The sequence below is a fragment of the Panthera pardus genome, unplaced genomic scaffold, assembly GCF_024362965.1.
Source record: "Panthera pardus isolate Hobbes unplaced genomic scaffold, ASM2436296v1 HiC_scaffold_16, whole genome shotgun sequence".
Classification (NCBI taxonomy): Eukaryota; Metazoa; Chordata; class Mammalia; order Carnivora; family Felidae; genus Panthera; species Panthera pardus.
In genome coordinates this window covers 136,021,658-136,041,012 of record NW_026526721.1, presented here as the reverse complement: position 1 = coordinate 136,041,012, position 19,355 = coordinate 136,021,658, and the positions used below count along the sequence as shown (strand labels likewise).

Below are 19,355 nucleotides of genomic sequence, written 5' to 3'. Positions count from 1 at the left end.
CGTGACTCTTAAGTAGCCAATGTAAGAGAACCTGTCCGCTTTGTTGTTGATTATAGGGTATATTCTTAAGATCATCCATGCCCTTCTAACAAATGGGTTTATCACTCAGAAGCAGCCATGCAAAAAAAGAAAAAAAAATAGCGGAATGATCTGTTAAAGGTTCAGCTAGGGTGCCTGCTTAGGAACAATACACCGAAGACTTGAGACTCTGACCTCCAGGATGCAGTGTAGATGCTACACCAATACTTGACATGTGGTACTATGTCTCCAATAACTTGAATACAAAAGTACAAGAACAAAGAGGAATATGAGTGTCCCCTCTTATCATCACCCTCTGTAGACCACTTGTGGCATTTGTGCTTTCAGTTCCATAACCCTAGGCTCCTAGGTTCTAATTCCCAAAAGAGGAACACTTGCCAGGGGATGCAACGGTGGTTCCACTGAACCAGAAGCTGTACCTACCACTTGGATAGCCTGAATTCTCCATGGAAGTGATCACAGAAAGGAGTTAATGTACTGGCTGAGATAATCAACCTTGATTACCATGAGATCTTAGGGTTGCTTCTACACAATATGTAAAAATACAGACATTCACTAAGACATCTCTTAGTATGTGTTTTGTACAGAAATTGTTTATGTGACTTGTCATGCATTTTTTCCCAGAGCCACATATACACAATCAAGGGGGGCACTTTGTTGGCTTGTACTCCATATCTGGCCTGGGGATCAGAACTGGCCCTTCTGTTCCTGACGCCAAGTGGGATTACCATGCCTCACCAACTTAAGCCAGACCAGGCTGGCCCCCTGGAATGGATTAGGTGGGGAACAGGAATATGCAGATGCCCAGACTCTTAGAACTGTGAGATATAATAAAAGAAACCAAAAATGCAGCTCGCTCAGGACTGCACATAGGCAAACTTAATGACTAACCATAAATCACAATCCGGATTGTCCCCTCAATCGGGACTCCAACCGGGCTGTTCAATGCGGGGCTTCCCCAGTCAGAAGTTTGGATGTTGTTAAGTACTTGATTTGATGCATTAAGCCTTCTTTGTTCTTCTCTGTACTTCTCTCCCTCTATATGTTGACTATATAATTGTTTAATTCCTTATATTCCCTTTCCCTTATAATCAATAAATTCTTCCTCCACAAAACCGGAAGTGTGGTTACCGTGAATACTTACTATTATTCAGAACAGTATCTCTAAACCCACTACTAACTGTCATTGGCCAATTAGAACAACTATTACTCAGTAACACAGGACAACAAAGGACTTAAAATCCTCAGTAAAGGTCTGGGTCACCCCACTAGGCAAGCATACCAGTGAGAGTACTTGCACAAGGTGAGGAACTCTACACTGGATGGTGGAGGAGAAAAATGTTAAGTATTACAGGCTCAGGACCCACTGAAGAAGCAGTAGTAGCTTTTCACTGACCTTCCTGCCTTATCTCTTCTAGGAAAATGCACCTTGAAAGTGACTCTGTGACTGGTTGGACTTGTACCTCTACTTTCCAGGAAGATGTCCTCTTGTTCCAACAAACAAACAAACAAACAAACAAACAAATGTCCCATATTTTAGTTTGTGAACTAGATACAACTAGAGGTCATAAACGGATCTCGATGGTGCAAGGGGCAGACTGTAAGACCCCTTTTTTGCAATTTGCAGATTGTACTGGCTTCACTTATCCCCCAGACAGCTGCAATCACAAACAACAGACTCAGAATTTTTGTTACTTGAGACCAACCAGCCACACTGGAGTCCCCATATTCTCCTGCCTCTTTCTAACTGAGATTCAGATGAAATGCCATCCCAAAGAGCATTTGTTCTGGCTTCTAAGAAGCTGCTGAAGATGCTGGACGGTGCACACCAGTAGTGCTGAAGGGCAAACTGTGGTGCAAACCTTGACCAGGAAGAGCAAAGAGATGGAAAAGAACCAGGTAGATAAGTTCTCTTTCCTTTTCTCCCTCCAATGGAACGTTCTCAGTAGTGATTTCACCATGCAGCCTGGCCAAGTGGGTTGACCTGCTAAGTGACTTGCTATCTCTTTCAACTTCCTGTGAAGTAATAGCCTGTATGTAACCTCGCCCTGCTTACCATCCTTCCCTGCCTCACTTCCCTTTTCTCTCACTCTTGCTGCCCTGGACTCGTATCTCTCATAAAAAACATCAACACCTAGTCCTTGCCTCAGATTCTACTTTCTAGAGAACCTACGTTAGATAAGTACATTATTCAGACTCTTTTGAAGTCAGATATGCCCGTGCAACTGAATTCTAACCCAGGGAATACAAGGAGAAATTATGTATCCCACTTCCAAAGTTCACACAAATTTGCTCTTTTCTATACAAACTAGAAAGGAGAAAGAAAAAGAAAACCTGGGAACATTTCAAAGCCTCTCCATGGCAGAGCCTTGGTTAGCCTGTGTCCCTAAATGACAGTAGAGGAGTGCTATGTGCTCACTTGTGCACATTCCCATTACTATTACATTAACAAAAAATAAGCTTCTATTATGTTTGAAACATATTTGAGGTCTGCTGGTCACTGCAATCAGCATACCCTGGTTAACAGACTTAAACCAGCAACTATTAAAGTTATTAGACCAGCAACTACAAATAGTGAAGATGACGAGTCTAAAAAAGGTATGATGCAAAAGCTAGGAGTCATATTTTCTTTTTTTTTTTTTTCTTTTTTTGCTGCCAGTTTTCCTGAAACCATATCTTGTTTGTAAATTTGTATAAATGAAGTAAAGCAACAAAGTCACGATTCATTTCTCCAAAATTTACAGTTAACAGGTCTTCTTTACAAGCCATTCCCACCCAGTCACCCTTCAACCCATCTTCTCACACCTTCAGAAAAAAAAAAAAAAGCCAAATGATCTGAACTGGCAGGTGTTCATCCATGCAAACATCTTCGTGCAGGTTTTACCAACAAAGGCCTAGGAATGCAAGAGAAACTATGCTAGATGCAATCATTGAAACTAACAGACTTCTTCCTTTCTATCCCTACATGTTACCAACAAATGAGAGCAATTTTTCTCTAAAAAGTAGAAAAATCCCCATGCGAGGACCACCTCATTTCTGATATAACAGTAAATGGTGCCCTCTGATCTTAAAAACTCAGGAGGACAGCGTGCCCCATAACCATGACTCCCATTTGCAATCGCTGCTTAATCTCTTACACAAACCACTCAAATGTCTCCACCCACTTCATTCTCTTTCTCCCTCTTGGTACCCACATCATCCCACCCTAAAGATAAGCTTGTGGTAGAGTGGAAATGGGAGAGTTCTTGCTTTTCTCTCCCTGCTCTGTATTCAGTAAGAAAGCACAGATGCTGGGTCAGTCATGTGCTAATAAAGGATGGCAGCTGCTTACCAGAGAAGCTGTGAAGGAGAGATACAATCCAAACCAAAGACCAGGGAGGAGATGAGTCAGGAGCACAGGATGAAGTCAACATCTGTGGCTTCTGCTGGAGGGAAAGGAATAGTTCATAGATCTTGCTAGATCTCAGCCTCGCTAACATGACATCTTAAATGGAGGAAAAACTGTACATTATCTTTGTTCATTCAACATACACTCACAGGGAAATTACTATGCTTAGAACTTGCAGAACACCAGGGGCAATCACCAGTGCAATGTACAAGATAATTAGATATGTGCTCTGATGGAGCTTGTGGGCTAGTCTAGAAACTCCATACTATACTCTCAACAAGGGATTCATTCCCACCGGCTTTCTTAAGAAAAATAAATTGCAAAAGTGATTATTATCATTATCCTAAACATCACTTATAAAACTTCTAAAAGCATCCTCTCATGGTTAAGATATAAATCTCAAGACCCTGGCTTCTGAACTAAAAATCAAAACAGAAGTTCTGATAAATTGAAATTCCCTACTATCTCTCCACGTTCTTTCCTCCTCTAAGGTCTTTAAATGCACTCTCTGATTTTTAAAAATGAACCTTTTTGTCATATCAGGGAGAGGTGACACGAAACAGTGCTAGATTAGTGTGCAGATTGAATACATCTTTTTGCTAATTAAAATATCAGGTACAGGCTGAACAAAGGCAAATGCCAGGAAACTTCATTCTTCATAGATGGTGTTTTGCAAATGGAAGACTACTCGCACACGAGAATGGGTACAATGGCTGGTTCCTCCCCCAGAAAGACAAAGCTCGGGCATAATGGGGCCCAGTATGTACAGCCTGACAGACGAGTGGGATGAGGGGAAAGGAAGGGAATAAGTCCTGGCACGTGTTTAAAGCAACCCTGGATGTGAAAATGGCTCGGTGGTTATATTATTTTTGATATCTTTATCAGTTAGAGACACATCATGACATACTGATGTCTGAAGCAATATGAGTCTAGAATTTGCTTTAAAATATGTCATTAAAAAGGACCACAAAACATGGATATTTGTTAAAACTAGGTCATGCGCACATGGGTAAAATCTGTCTATTTTTGTGTGTTTGAAAATTTTCATTATAAAATATCTTTTGAAGAGCTACACACTGGGTCAGAAAGTTGTACACAGCTGAGGTACCAAGCTGTGAGCCTCTAACTGTAGCAGCTGTTACAGCACCGATAAATAGAAAATTCATGAACCTTTATTGCTCATCGTCACCGAGACATTGCTGCATAGTGTGAGGAGGTTCCTCATATTTGGGGAGGAGAGTCCTGATGCGGTAAAAACATAGGATCACAGTCGCTCTTTGTTGTGGCACCTCAGAGGCGGCAGGCTGCTTTGGGAAGAAGCTGAACAACTCTTTTCCAGCTACTGGCTGCCAGAAACTCATCCATGTGGATGATGAATGCAAACCCCGTAGCTTTTATAAGAAGCGAATGGCCACAGAAGTTGCTGCTGATGCTGCGGGTGAAGAACGGAAGGGTTACACGGTCTGACTTAGTGGTGGCAATGACAAACCAGGCTTCTCCATGAGGCAGGGTGTCTTGACCCATGGCCGTGTCCACCTGCTGCTGAGTAAGGGGCATTCCTCATACAGACGAAGGAGGACTGGAGAAAGAAAGCACAAATCTGCCTGGGGTTGCACTGTGAATGCCAATCTCAATGTTCTCAACTTGGTCCTTGTACAAAAAGTGAGAAGGACATTCCTGGACCACTGATACTACGGGGCCTCATCACCTGGGGCCTAAAGAGCCCCTAAAGAGCCCCTAAAGAGCTCATCTAAAAAAGCTAGCAGAAGCCACAAACTTTTCAGTCCCTCTAAAGAAGACGATGTCCACCAGTATGTTGTGAGAAAGCCCCTAAATAAAGAAGGTAAGAAACCTACAACCAAAGTGCCCAAGATTCAGCATCTTGTTACTCCGTACGTAATCTACCACAAATGGCGCATTTCTCTGAAGAAACAGCATACGAAGTAAAATAAGGAAGACGCTGCAGAATATGCTAAATTTCTGGCTAAGAGAATAAAGAAGGCCAAAGAAAAATGCCAGGGACAGATTGCCAAAAGACAGGAGCTGTCCTCCCTGAGAGCTTCTACCTTTAAGTCTGAATCCAGTCAAAAACGAGACTTTTCAGGGTGCCTGGGTGGCTCAGCCATTGAGTGTCCGACTTCAGCTCAGGGCATGATCTCATGGTTCATGAGTTTGAGCCCCACATAGGGCTCTTTGCTGTTAGCACAGACCCTGCTTCAGATCCTTTCTCTCCTTCTCTCTCGGCCTCTGCCTCCCTCTTTCTCTCTCAAAAATAAATAAACATTTTCTAAAAACTTAAGAAAAACCCAAAATTTTCTAAGAGTAACAAATAAGATCAGACATAAAAAAAAAAGGATCACGGTCTTTGTTCTCTACACAAACTCATCCCAGATGCCACCTGTCTCCTTCTCCATATGGTTGAGAACCAACTCATGTTTACCTAATTCTGCTATTTCCATATATTTCATCCCGATCCAAAAACATGCGCATGGCTGCCTCTACTATGATATATTTCCCGTTCCCATTACTTAACCTAACAGTAATTATTTTTCCATATCATGAATCTCTCCCAATCAGTCATAATGACGCTCCCACCAGCTATTATTTGTTTTTTCCTAAAAAAATGAACCCACATCTGTATTGAATGAACCCTTCTCTCCAGCCAGTGTTCCCTCACTTCCCAACCCCCACAGGGACCCAGCCCAGGACTGGGCTGACTTCAGGCAAATAGTCTTTAGCTTCACTTATAGAGCTACTAACTAAATACTGGGATTTAAGCATGAACAGTTCACTCATTGATCCAATAGACAATTGTTAAGCACTTATTATGTGCCATGTGTTACAGCTACAAAAATAAATCAATGAGATATTAACCTCGAAGAAGGTGAAAATCTAGCATGTGCGATAAATGCAAAAACAATTGCAGTAGGTTGTAGGAAAAAATGCAGTTAGATATGTATGCTAGGTAGAGCGGCAACCTCAGTGAATATACTCACTTCAACTTTTTGGAATTAGGAGGTACGGCTATGAGGACTGGGCTTCCAAAGATGAAAAAAATTCCTGATTTTGCCTCTGGAAGGTAGAGCAGTGGTTTTTCAGGCATGTGTAAGAAAGCCTAGACATGAATTATAAAAATTCCATGAAGCTAGAACTAATAAGGTTGGAGGAAAAGAATATGAAGCTTCTTAATGCTATAAACCTTGTGATATAGTCCACAGAAAAGAAAAAGTCACTGAAAGCTTTTAAGCAGGGCTGTCAAACAATAATACTTGCATTTTAGAAAAAACTTCCCTGTGGTAGAGTAGGAGACGACTCTGAAGGCTCAGGGCGAGGCCACAGGATGGTTGTAGCTGTCCAGAGCACAGAAGACATACACCTGAATAAAGGCAATGACAGAGAAAGTGGACTCAGATGGCCCCATAAATGTATTTACTGGCCTTGTATAAAGGTCTTTATTTCTCCCCCAAAAGAGTCTATTTCCTCTAATAAGTCACCCTGAGAGACTATTGGGGAAAAGCGGGGAGCAAGAATATTTGCCTGCTGTGCCCTATTATTCATTCCCTACAGATTTTCTCTCTTTCTCTCCCTCCCCATAAAGCCCTCAGCAAGGCTCAGTTCCTCCAAGCCATTTCTTGGCTCCTTTCTTCCTACTTTTTAAATTTGATTTTGAAGTAATCTCTACATCTAACACGGGGCTTGAACTCACGACCCCAAGAGCAAGAGTCGCGTACTCTACCAACTGAGTCAGCCAGGTGCCTCTCTTTCTAATTCTGAGCTCTGATCTGTACACTCTTCAGCTGTTTGGTTTATACTGTAAAGGTTCCTTGTTCTAGAATTGTGGCTACGTGGACCAAAGGCATCTGCCTGAGTGGACAAGAATATGACAATGACATGTAGCTACCACAATACACCTAAGTCGAGACTGATTTTGACAAGAACAAAAGCTTTCTGCCTGCTGCCCCTATCTTATGGGATTTTTAGGGTTTGGAGAAATAGCCATTGTCTGTCTTAAAATTCCTGAATGCCCATGTGAGACTGAATGCCATTTAGATAAATGAGCCATTTATAGTGATGGTTCCTGTAACAGAATTATTCAGTTGGTTGCTCCGGAATTTGTTCCTTTTATTTTTAAAGTTCAGTGGAAGTTACTTTTGTCAAAGTACTCTGCAAACGTTGTTGAGAAATTAAGTTCCAGGGGGTAAGATCCTAGACAAGTGTCAGCTGGCACAGCAAAGGTGTCAGGAACGTTATATGTTTAATTAAGTGTTCACTGATCAATAACATAGGTATACTTTATCCCAAGATGAACATTGATATATACATATCATTGAGAGAGTTCATTCTTTGAGAGAAACAAGCCAGGTAATTCTTCAAGGCAGACAATTCCGGGACCATGACCTACACGTTACTTGGTGACATGCTAAGCGGGATTCCTGCTACCATTACTGCGTGGTCAACATCCGTTTTGGCCACTGCATCCTTTTCTTTCTGGGGCCTTGATCACTTCTCCTCTCCCTGCCTCTCTTCCCCAAACTCCAAGAGCTAAGACACTGTTTGCAGCTTTCCGAAGCATCCCGCTTCGGCATTTTCCCCTGGTCAGCCCCCTTTCCATACTATCTCCTCCTCCAAACGAGCCCACTAACTATTTCATCTCCTCAGCTAGGTGTTAGAGGAGAGGCAATGAAAATGCCTGGTTAAAACCAATTCACACTGGTGGTAGGAGTCTTAACTTGCATTGCAGTTTTCAGCAGAACCTGTTATTCCAAATGAATCTCTGATTGGTGGGATGCACGAGGGAATTATTTTTGAGGTGTGGGGAGCTAGAGTTCTTCCTCGCTGATTCATACTGACCAGAGCCTCTATATCCAATTTTCCTCCCTCATAGAGACTCCTACAGAGTCTACATAAACACATGCTGCAGCCCCAGCCCTCCAGATTACACCTAAAAAAAACCTCAGCAGGGAACGTGGTTTGGCTTCCCAGTCCTTACAGTCTGTAGTTGAGTTTCCTCCTCCAGAGTCACGGGCGCACATTTGGACTTTTTCTACATAAGCTTCTGTGGCTCCTAGCAAAGATAAAAGTTATACTGATTATCTCTTGCACTGTTGTCTTTTCCAAATAGCAAAATATCTAGCTTGAAAATTAATATTAGAGAAGAATAGTGGGGAAACAGTGACCACAATGCAGACCCTCCTAAGAGAGTAAGTTAATATGGAAATCAAATAAAGGAGTGAGGTGCATCTTTATGACACTGCATTTTAACATCAGCTCATTATGCACAGACAAACCTGCCCTTTATATATCCCAAACATTACCCATAAAATAGGGAACAAGTAGGAAGCCCCCGTGAGCACACACACTTCTCACTAATGCCCTTACGGTCAGTTCTGCAGCCAGCTCAGATCGCTGTCTCTTCATTGCACACCACATGAAATGTGGCCTGCATTCAGGGGCCACATTTTAAGAAAAAACATGATTCTTTTAATACTAAACACACTTGGCTTTGACCATAAACAGTGGAATTTCCTCCAACTAAACACCTAGACAAAGAGAGTGCACCGATCATTTGGCTCTCTTTCAAAGAGCTCAAATTCTGTCTTCACAGTATCTCCAAGCTAAGGTATAAATAAACTAAACAGACTCTCTCTCGTGTGCACTATGACAGAACTCAGCTTCCCGACTAGATGTGCTAAGTCCCAAACCAGAGCTTCATCCCTGCTCCAAAACCTAAAAAGCAAGCCTAAAATTCACAACAGGCCCCTAGAAAATCAAACCTTGGATATAAGGCCAAGTTCCACTACCTTATCATTCAACAAATCCATGATGAGTCTCCTCTCTGTGCCAGGTATTAGCTAGGCTCAGGTGATACAAAGATGAAGGATAAAAGAGAGTCCCTTCCTTTTTTAGCGGGGCTCACGGTTTAATGACATAAGCAGGCAGTTACAATATAGTGTAACTGTTGTTGACAGGCCACAGGTCAAGGGCACACAGGGCAGAAGCATCTACACCACTTAAGAGCTAGGGCAGGTGAACATCAGAAAAATTTCTTAGTGAAGAAGGCATCTAAGATGAGGGATTTTATTTTTATTTATGTTTTTTTTTTTTAAATTTTGTACTTTCATATGGTTTCAGGCTTACAAAAAAAGTTGCATGAATGGTACAAAGGATTCTCATACACCCTTTCTCCAGATGTGCTAAATGTTCTAACAAATATGGTCTCTCATATATATGAGATATATATCTCATATATATATATATATATGCTATATATATATATATATATGATCTCATATATGAGATATATATCTCATATATATATATGCTATATATATATATATATAGCATATATATATACACACATTTTTAAAGTCATTTAAGAGCAACTTACAGAAATTATGCCCCCTTTACTCTTAGATACTCCAGTGTGTATTTCCTAAAAGCAAGGACATTCTCTTCCATAGTTTACAATTAGCAAAATTGTGAAATTAATACTATCTCATACTACTGTCTTAACTACAGACCTTATTCAAATTTCACCAATTGCCCCAACATATACTTTATAGCAAAATAAGTTCCCAGCTCATGCACTGCATTCAGTTGTCCACTTAGGACCCTACAGTCTGGAACTGTTCCTTTGTCTTTCCTGACCTTGTCATTTTTGAAGCACACAATCTAGTTATTTGGTAGAACGTCCCTCAATTTGGTTTTGTCTGATATTTTCTCATTATTAGATTTAGCATAAGCATTTTTGGCAGAAAATGCCACGGAGCTGGTTTTGTGTTTTTGTGATGAGTTTTGGAAAATGAAGACAAGTCAGCATGCATAACCTATTGTTACACGAATTTGCTTTTACATTCAGACTTGGGAGGAAGGAAGGTGGAGAGCAAAGGGAAAGGCTATTAGCTAATATCGATCAAGTACTTAAGAGCCAGGCATTGTTCCAACTGCATTATATAAGTCAGCTCAATCATCCTCAGGACAAATGCTCTTTTCCCATATTTCAGATAAGAAAGACTGAGGTACATAGAGATGACGAAGCTGACAAAGGCAGCCACCGGGTTTCAAATCCAGACACACTGACTCTACTGCCTATACTGTCAGCAGAAGAGATTCAGTGACGGCAAAAAATCTTTCAAAAAGAAAGGCTTGCACTGAGTTCAGAACCAGCTGGCTTCCAGAACGGCGTGCAATACCTGGTCCAAGCAACTTCCGTAGAGATTGTGGCTTATGGCTGTGGCGCTCCCGCCCCCTGCTGGCTGCAGTCGCGTATTGCATGCTCTTCGCTGCTTTCTGCTCAATTGGCAGGAGCACCTCTGTGCAGAACAATGATCACTGAAATTTCTGCAGAACAGAATTATGCCTGACCTATGAACATGCATCAGGAAGAATTTGGCACCCCTTCCATTCTTCTTCTCTGTGCCTCTCAGCCCCCTGCCACATTCTAAACGTTGCTCAGCGGAATAAATCCTAAGCCCTGTTCTCACCAACTTCTTTCATGAAACTTCCCCAGAGAATTTTTTTTTTAAAACCATGACAAATTTGGAATCCACTGAAGCAGTAAGGAAGCTAAAAGTTAAATTAATCAGAATACAATCCCCAGACAAGACAATCACTGCAGCCGAGGAAACCTGTAGGGAGGGTGTTTGTCCTTGGAAAATATTTGAAAAGGATCCAGTGCAGCTGAAGCAAATCATCTCACAGTAGGCTCTGAAGAGCCACATAGGATCAAATCACTAGGCAAATAAGATGATGGAGAGGAAAAATTCCCCTGAATGAATCATAAGCAGCCTCTATTTTCAATCAAATTCCCCTGCTCTTCAGAGGTAAAAGCTTGTCCCTCTCAGATTCAAAAGCCCCTGGGGCTTTCACAAAATTCCATTGTTTTCTCTAGTAAGGGGAAGAAGCAGAACTAAAAGCCAGAAGACAATTGAATGGCAGTCTTTGAAGGAGAGCACACTGATGGATTCCATATATATCCGAAATAGGCCTGGCAATTAAAAAAAAAAAAAAAAAAAAAGAATATGTATTTAAATTCCCCAAATACATCCTATTGGAAAATTTGCTCATTCTGCCTTGATGGCAAAGACAGATGAGTCCATGGCCATTATTAAACCACTTCTAAGCTCCTTGCCAGAGAATACTGAACCAGGAGGTCCCGTGTGAGTATTAAGTTGATAATTTCTAGACACCTGTGTATCTGTCGGATTTGGAGGGACACAAATATATTTGCATACTGATATTACCAAACAGAGGGCTGAAACCTTTGCCCCCAGGTCAAATCAACTCAGTTAGACAAATGCCTCCTGGGGGTGGGGGGTGATTGGGCTAAGCAAGCCTGTTACTTCAAGGTCTTCTTGTTTATTTTAACAAAGCATCAAGGGTTCCTTGAAGAATTACTCAGAACTCCCCACTTTCAGTCTATCTGGAAACTTGGGCCTCCATATCAGTTATCTCTTGCCACAATAGTGTTGCATAACAAACCTCTACACCTCAATAGCATCCAGGATTAAGCATTTATTGCTCTCGTGTCTGGGGTTGTCAACCAGAATGGCCTTGCTGATGGTATTGCCTAGACTCTCTCATATGTCTGGGGCCGATGAGACTATGTCCCACACCAGCCACCAGGCGGGGCCAGTATTGTTCTCATGGCAGTGTGCTCAGCAAGGGAACATATGGGAAACACGATGCCTTTTGAGACCCAGGCTCAGATATAGCATGCTGTCACTTCTACATTCCACGGGCCAAAGCAATTCATAGGATACGTCCACATTCAAAGGAAGTAGACTCTTTGCATTGGAGGAAATGCAGCCTCAGGGCCAAAGGTGTAGATACAGGGATAGGTTAAAGACTTGGAATCACGAAGGGAATCATGGCCCAGAAAATAAAACTGGCTGGGAACTCTCCACATTCCCAGCATACTCTTTCTTCACATATACTCTTCTCAATGGATGGACTACAACCGGTGCTCTCTAGATCGCCCTGGTAAGATTGAATAAAAAGGAAATTCTTCAACCTTGAGGATAACTTTTCTACATGTGAGATCTGGAACATCCCAGCTACCTGAAGATATTGTATCAGAGCCTTTGGATCTGACATAAATTACCACTTAAGACCATCAATTTCTCATTGATAACTGGTCCCAACTTCATTCTAGAGCAGTCTCAGATCTAAGAAAAAGCAGAAAAATGTCACTGATGTTGTCTCCCACTATGTCACAACCTTTGGTCAAAAAATATACATCTAAAGGGGCGTCTGGGAGCGCCTGGGTGGCGTTAAGCGTCCAACTTCGCTGACTCAGGTCATAATCTCGCAGTTTGTGAGTTGGAGCCTTGCATCGGGCTCTGTGCTGACAGCTCAGAGCCTGGAGCCTGCTTCGGATTCTGTGTCTCCTTCTCTCTCTGCCCCTCCCCCACTTGTTTTCTGTCTCTCTCTGTCTATCAAAAATAAAGGAGTGTTTGGGTGGCTCAATCAGTTAAGTGTCCAACTTTGGCTCAGAGCCTGGAGCTTGCTTCGGATTCTGTGTCTCCCTCTCTCTCTGCCCCTCCCCCACTCATGCTCTGTCTCTCTCAAAAATATATAAACATTATAAATATTGAAATATGAATTACATATAACATGAAATATTATATATAATATGAAATAGTGTTTTTTTCTACCATGAAAAAAAATGTATTACGTTGCTGGTAGTCCTGCAATCTTTGCCATCAAGAAATCCTAATAATTAACCAAGAAGGAAAATGACACAAGCAGTAGTCATAATAGGATCTTTTATTTCATGAGGAGCCCACATAACCTGAAAAGAATAAAGGACATAATGAGTGTTTAGTCTGGATTAAGGGTATTGAGTAAGGAAGTGGGCAGTCAGAAAAAAGTAGGCTGCACTCCAGTGTTTATAGCAGCACTATCAACAATAGCCAAAGTATGGAAAGAGCCCAAATGTTCATTGATGGGTGAAAGGAGAAAGAAAATGTACACACACACACACACACACACACACACACACACACACACACAATGGAGTATCACTCAGCAATCAAAAAGAACGAAATCTTGCCATTTGCAAGTATGTGGATGGAACTGGAGGGTTTTATGCTAGGTGAAATTAGTCAGAGAAAGACAAATATCATATGACTTCATTCATATGAGGACTTTAAGATACAAAACAGATGAACGTAAGGGAAAGGAAACAAAAATAATATAAAAACAGGGAGGGGGACAAAAACGTAAGAGACTTTTAAATATGGAGAACAAACAGAGGGTTACTGGAGGGGTTGTGGGACGGGGGATGGGTTAAATGGGTAAGGGGAATTAAGGAATCGACTCCTGACATCATTGTTGCACTATATGCTAACTCAGATATAAATTTAAAAAATAAATTAAATTTTAAAAATGTATACATATCTATAAACATCTAAAAATTTTTTAATTCCATATATGTGTGATATAATAAGATCTTAAAAATTAGGGTACATAGATTTCTTGATCAACTGCAGTCTTTCTGGGTGAAAAATCAAAACACATACACTATCTGAAAATTTTTTTACTTGAAGAAAGGAACTAAGAACTCTTTTTGTGTGTGTGAGTGTGGGAGGAGGGCTTTCAGCTTTTGACTTTTGAATGGCCTTGATGAATTCTCTTATTTGAATATGTTCATATAATGACTCCTCAGTTCTCAAATGACTAGGTTTTTAACCAAATCATTTTTCCTTCCTTCTCCATTTCTTATTCATCTTTTTCCATTCCATAACTGTTCTGCTACCTGTCTAGAAATAATATATAAATGGAAAATATATGACCCCTCTCCCCTCAGTTTGCAAATCTACAAATATAATTTAACAGGAGAATCTAATATTTTCACTAATTATCTTTCCTTTACTATGTTCCAAGTGATTTTGCAAGTAACAAGGGTAAAAACTTACTCATGTTTTTTTTTTCCTTTTTTTTTTTTTTTCTAGTTTAAGTCAAGATTAGAGTAACAACATGACGAACCATGCTATGCTTCTCTTGGTATTTCCATCTTGCTGAATTGATGAAACATCAAGCAGCCCAATTTTTCCCAAAGGATAAGTTCACATTCAAAATATTAAATCCTTAACAGAGACAAATGAGGAAGCCATTTGAGATCCCTCCATTACTTCTCAATTTCAGTGAATCTCTTAATTTAGCCCTTTGAGCAATAATCTGTTCATTTCACTGTCATGCAAGTTCTATTTTACTCCACCTGACAGTCTGCCTACCTTTTTGTATATTGGAACATAAAAAACAATTTCAAGGAATAAAACCATCTCCCATAACATATCTCTGCTAATGCCAACCATATTGATTGCTTGACCTTTACTAAGTCTACTGACTTGATGGCATATAATGTTTGAGGATTAAAGATGCTGACTTATTTCTTTTCTAAGTCAAATTTAAACTCTGACTGCCCAGAATCAAATCCTGCACACTGTCTCAACCTGTCCCTGCCTCGCATCACTCTCTCTGACATTTGGACACCACTTATTGATTGAATTTTTAGCAGGTGTCATTCAAGGGCACCCAACTTGAGCTGGGCCAGCATTAGAATGGCACACTCCCAAGGGCCTAAAAATGACCCAGTCTGACCCAAATGTGTATCATCTTTCTGCAGAAATAAATGGATTCATTGAGGTTATCAGTTTAATAATTCTGATCCAATTATGATTATCATAATTAACAAACAGTCTTAGCAACAGAGGCATTCAGACTTAAGGGATTTTCCTTTTCAAGAAAGGAAATATGATAAGAATGATTTAGCTTTCTCATTTCCAAGTATTTGGGGTGTGAAATCCATGGACTAAAATTTACTTTTATCTAACAGATGAGTTGCTAGCGTAGGGATGCAGGAGCATCATTCAAGACCATAAACCTCCACTGTCACCACACACACACACACACACACACACACACACACACACACACACAGATTAGATAATGCCCTGGTCAAAAAAAACCATCTTTGCCAAATCTGATCATGATACTTAAAAACTAGCCTTGGCTGCATATCAATTGGGTTTTGTTTAACTTGTGTAATTTAACAGAATAATTTTCCATCTTTCAAAAAGAATTTCTAAGCACTATAAAAATGGCAAATATTTTATTCTTTTTTAAATATGAAATTTATTGTCAAATTGGTTTCCATACAACACCCAGTGCTCATCCCAACAGGTGCCCTCCTCAATGCCCATCACCCACTTTCCCCTTCCTCCCATCCCCCATCAACCCTCAGTTTGTTCTCAGTATTTAAGAGTCTCTCATGGTTTGTCTCCCTCCCTCTCTGTAACTTCCCCCCTTCCCCTCCCCCATGGTCTTCTGTTAAGTTTCTCAGGATCCACATAAGAGTGAAAACATATGGTATCTGTCTTTCTCTGTATGACTTATTTCACTTAGCACAACACTCTCCAGTTCTATCCACGTTGCTACAAAAGGCCAGATTTCATTCTTTCTCATAAATGGCAAATATTTTAAAAGTCAAGGCACGTTGTTCACTTTTAACAGCATATTTGGAAGTCATTCATGACCTCACAGATCAAAGACAACCCTTCCAGTTTCTATTAATAAACAAGACATTACTACTAGGCTTACTATGCACAACCAGATAAGATTATAAACACCTTCAGTTAGTAGAAAGAATCAATGAAGCACCACTGTTGACTCAATATAAAATTCAGACTAGAACATATACACCTTAACATCTTGTGTGGTTTAGCTTTGAGTACACAGGCACTATAAGACACTGGTCCCAGGGGTGCCTGGGTGGCTCAGTCGGTTAAGCATCCGACTTTGGCTCAGGTCATGAGCTCATCGTTCATGGGTTCGAGCCCTGTGTCAGGGTCTGTGCTGACAGCTCAGAGCCTGGAGCCCGCTTTGGATTCTGTGTCTCCCTCTCTCTGCCCCCTCCTCCACTCACACTCAGTCTCTCTCTTTCTCTCAAAAATAAATAAACATTAAAAAAAAAGACACTTTTTCTTTCACAATCCATTTTTCCCCATTGACATGGAAAAGATGTCTTAAGTTAAATTGTATATTGTATAGTTTCACCTTACACCTAAAACAGAGTTAAGGTGACCAAGTTATTGGCCACTTTTAGTATGCTATTAATATTGTGTTCTTGGAAAGCCAGTCTCATTGTAAAATGAAATTTAAACATAAAGAACACAATCAGCATTTTTTTGCCATCAAGGAAGAATTTCTCCCGTAAAATCGGTACCTTGGAACTAATTCACTTTGTCTCTCAAAAGTTAATTGTGTGTATCTCTTTGCAACTAACTCCATGTTCAGTGGTATGTTGAAAGCTTGAAATTAGTCACGGCAGGGGTATCTACACCACAGAAACGGGCAAACTGCTCATAGGTTTACAAGTTTAGTATTAGACAAATAAAGGTGTTCTATATCTGTATTGTCCAATATAGTAGCTCCTAGCCATATGTAGCTATTGAACAACTGCAATGTGGCTATCATGGCTGAGCTACTACATTTTTAATTTGATTTCATTTTAATTTAAATAGCCGTATGTGGCTAGTGGCTACCATTTTGAACAGCTCAGTTCCACAGTGAAAAAAACAAGTGATGGCCTCTACCAAAAGTAATAGAGACTGAGGTAGCTAAGGCTTGGGAAGAAACCAAAGCACCTAAAAGGGGGGGGGGGGGGTGTCAGGTCTTAGGAAAATGAAATGCAAAGCCCTTCCAGGTTGTGTCATCACTTTTTGGCTCTGCTATCCACCCATGTATTCATTCTCAGGCCTGGAGCAATCAGTTGTGGGGACAGATGAAAGCTACTTCTTCATTAAGGTGACTCAGTAAAGAAAAGTGGCACCAGTGCCCTAAAATAATGGTTCCCCAATTTCAGCATGCATCAGAATCACCTGGAAGACTCATTGCACCATAGATTTTTGGGTCCTGCCCTCAATTTCTGATCCAGTGAGTCTAGGTTGGGGACCAAAAATTTATCTTCCTAACAAATTCCCAGGTAATACTGATACTGATGATCTGAAGACCACACTTTGAGAACCACTAGCCTCAAACTAATTTACAGCATCTCCAACCCCTGCTTCTTCAATCACAGTCCACATGCTTTTCACTCCAGCTGAAATCCTATTAGCTGTGTTTTCTAAGACACTAAAGCAAATCTCATTCATCTCCATTGGTTAATTCTGTTCTTAAGGTCTGGCGTTAAAACTACCAGAAACCTGACAAGCTCTCCTACTTCACCTCTTCTGGGGTCTCTGGAGCTCTGTTGTTCCCCCTATGCCAGATGCTACTTTCAAATGTACAGTGTAAAGAGTTTCTGCTCCAAGCCCCAGCTGTTTACAAAAGCTACAGACACCACTTAATCTCTGTCTCTCTCTCTCTCCCTCATAATACCTTCCAATAGAATACACTAAACACAAGCACAAAAACCAAAAACAACCTCTAGTATATACCTACACCTTGCAAACTCCTTGACAATATAGATTCAGCAGGAGCTAAATGATTTTATTTCCCAGAAGGAGGTGGTAAGAAGGGACACTTCCCCAAATGGAAACACACCTATTTGAGTAGAATGGAGACCCAGGAATTTGGATCGTGAGAGTAAATGGCGTCTCAGTTTTAATTCTAGTTTAACAAAGAAAGCAATATGAGGCTTGTGCTTTCTCCTATTCTTGTTTTATCCCCCCTCATCCAGAGAAAGAAGATGATGGTATTCAGGAGACCATTTTAGAAACTGGTCCTGAGACAGCTAGGATAAAGAAAGGTTGATAAAGATCAAGTTATCCATCAAGACAGAAATGAATGATAGCTAAAAACACAATGTTGGGGATATAAAGAGAAATTACAAAGGAGGAGAAATATACAAGTATCAACTTCTGAGCCCCCACCCCCAACCTGTTGCCCCAACTACTCAGAGTTTGTTTTTTTTTTTTTTCTGATAAGGATGTTGCCTCACTTTCTACAACAAAATTCTGTTATGTCTAATCAGCACATGGTTAGGAAATCAAGGAACATTTTAAAAGTGAGAGCAGAGGCACCAAACTCTGTTCTTTCTGTGATGTGTGGCTATTTTTATCTCCAGGCTAAACCACTTCTAGACTGGGAAAAAATTCCTCAGCTTTTCACTATAAACAAGAGATTAGATCTAAACTCAAAGTATAGTACTGAATAAATAAAAACAGGCACTCCCTATTATTTCTCTTTGCATATAGATTATTTACACTATGAATACTTTTTGCATACTTTTAAATCCATCTAAATTGGTCTTAACTGGTATTCTAAGGGACAGAAACACTAGATGTTTCTTCAAACCATAAATTAATTTTAAGGTTAGCCTGAACAAAATGTCTTGAGACAGTAAACCAAACTGTTCCCCTCACACACAAAAAATTCTAATACATACTTAAGTCAGTTTACAAACCCCACTATCTCCTCTGCACAGAAAATCAAACGTTGACTTATTTGTCTAGGACTATTATTCATATTCTACAGCCTCAAAAAGGGTAAAAATTGAGGTTAATGACATGCCTACAAAATAGCAATGATATATGATTTCCCCATACACACACACACACACACACACACACACACACACACGCCATATCAAGAAGCTACTAATCTTTCTCTCCTTTTTCACTCGCATACATTTTCTCACACCGTCCACATTCACTGGGTCCTGAAGTCCCTTCTTTCTCCATTTCACACTTTCCTCGCCTTTAAATGATATATACTTTAAAACACCAAGAGGAAAGTTTGACATTCACATTAACTGATTTTAATTCTCCACTGGGGCTAAGGTGTTTCTATTCAAGAAATATTATACACTCTGACCCCTAAGGTAAGATGTCCTTTAAAAGAAGAACTCCAAATGGATGGTACATATAACACAGAAGCAGTTTGGTAGCAGAACTTGAAAAGATGCCTGTTTCTAGTATTGTCT

General features: G+C 40.4%; 1 pseudogene; it reads left to right on the top strand.

Moving 5' to 3' along the window:
- The first annotated feature begins 2,507 nt into the window (after window positions 1-2,507).
- LOC109257850 (40S ribosomal protein S6-like) lies at window positions 2,508-6,491 on the top strand (annotated as a pseudogene).
- Window positions 6,492-19,355: the final 12,864 nt, after the last annotated feature.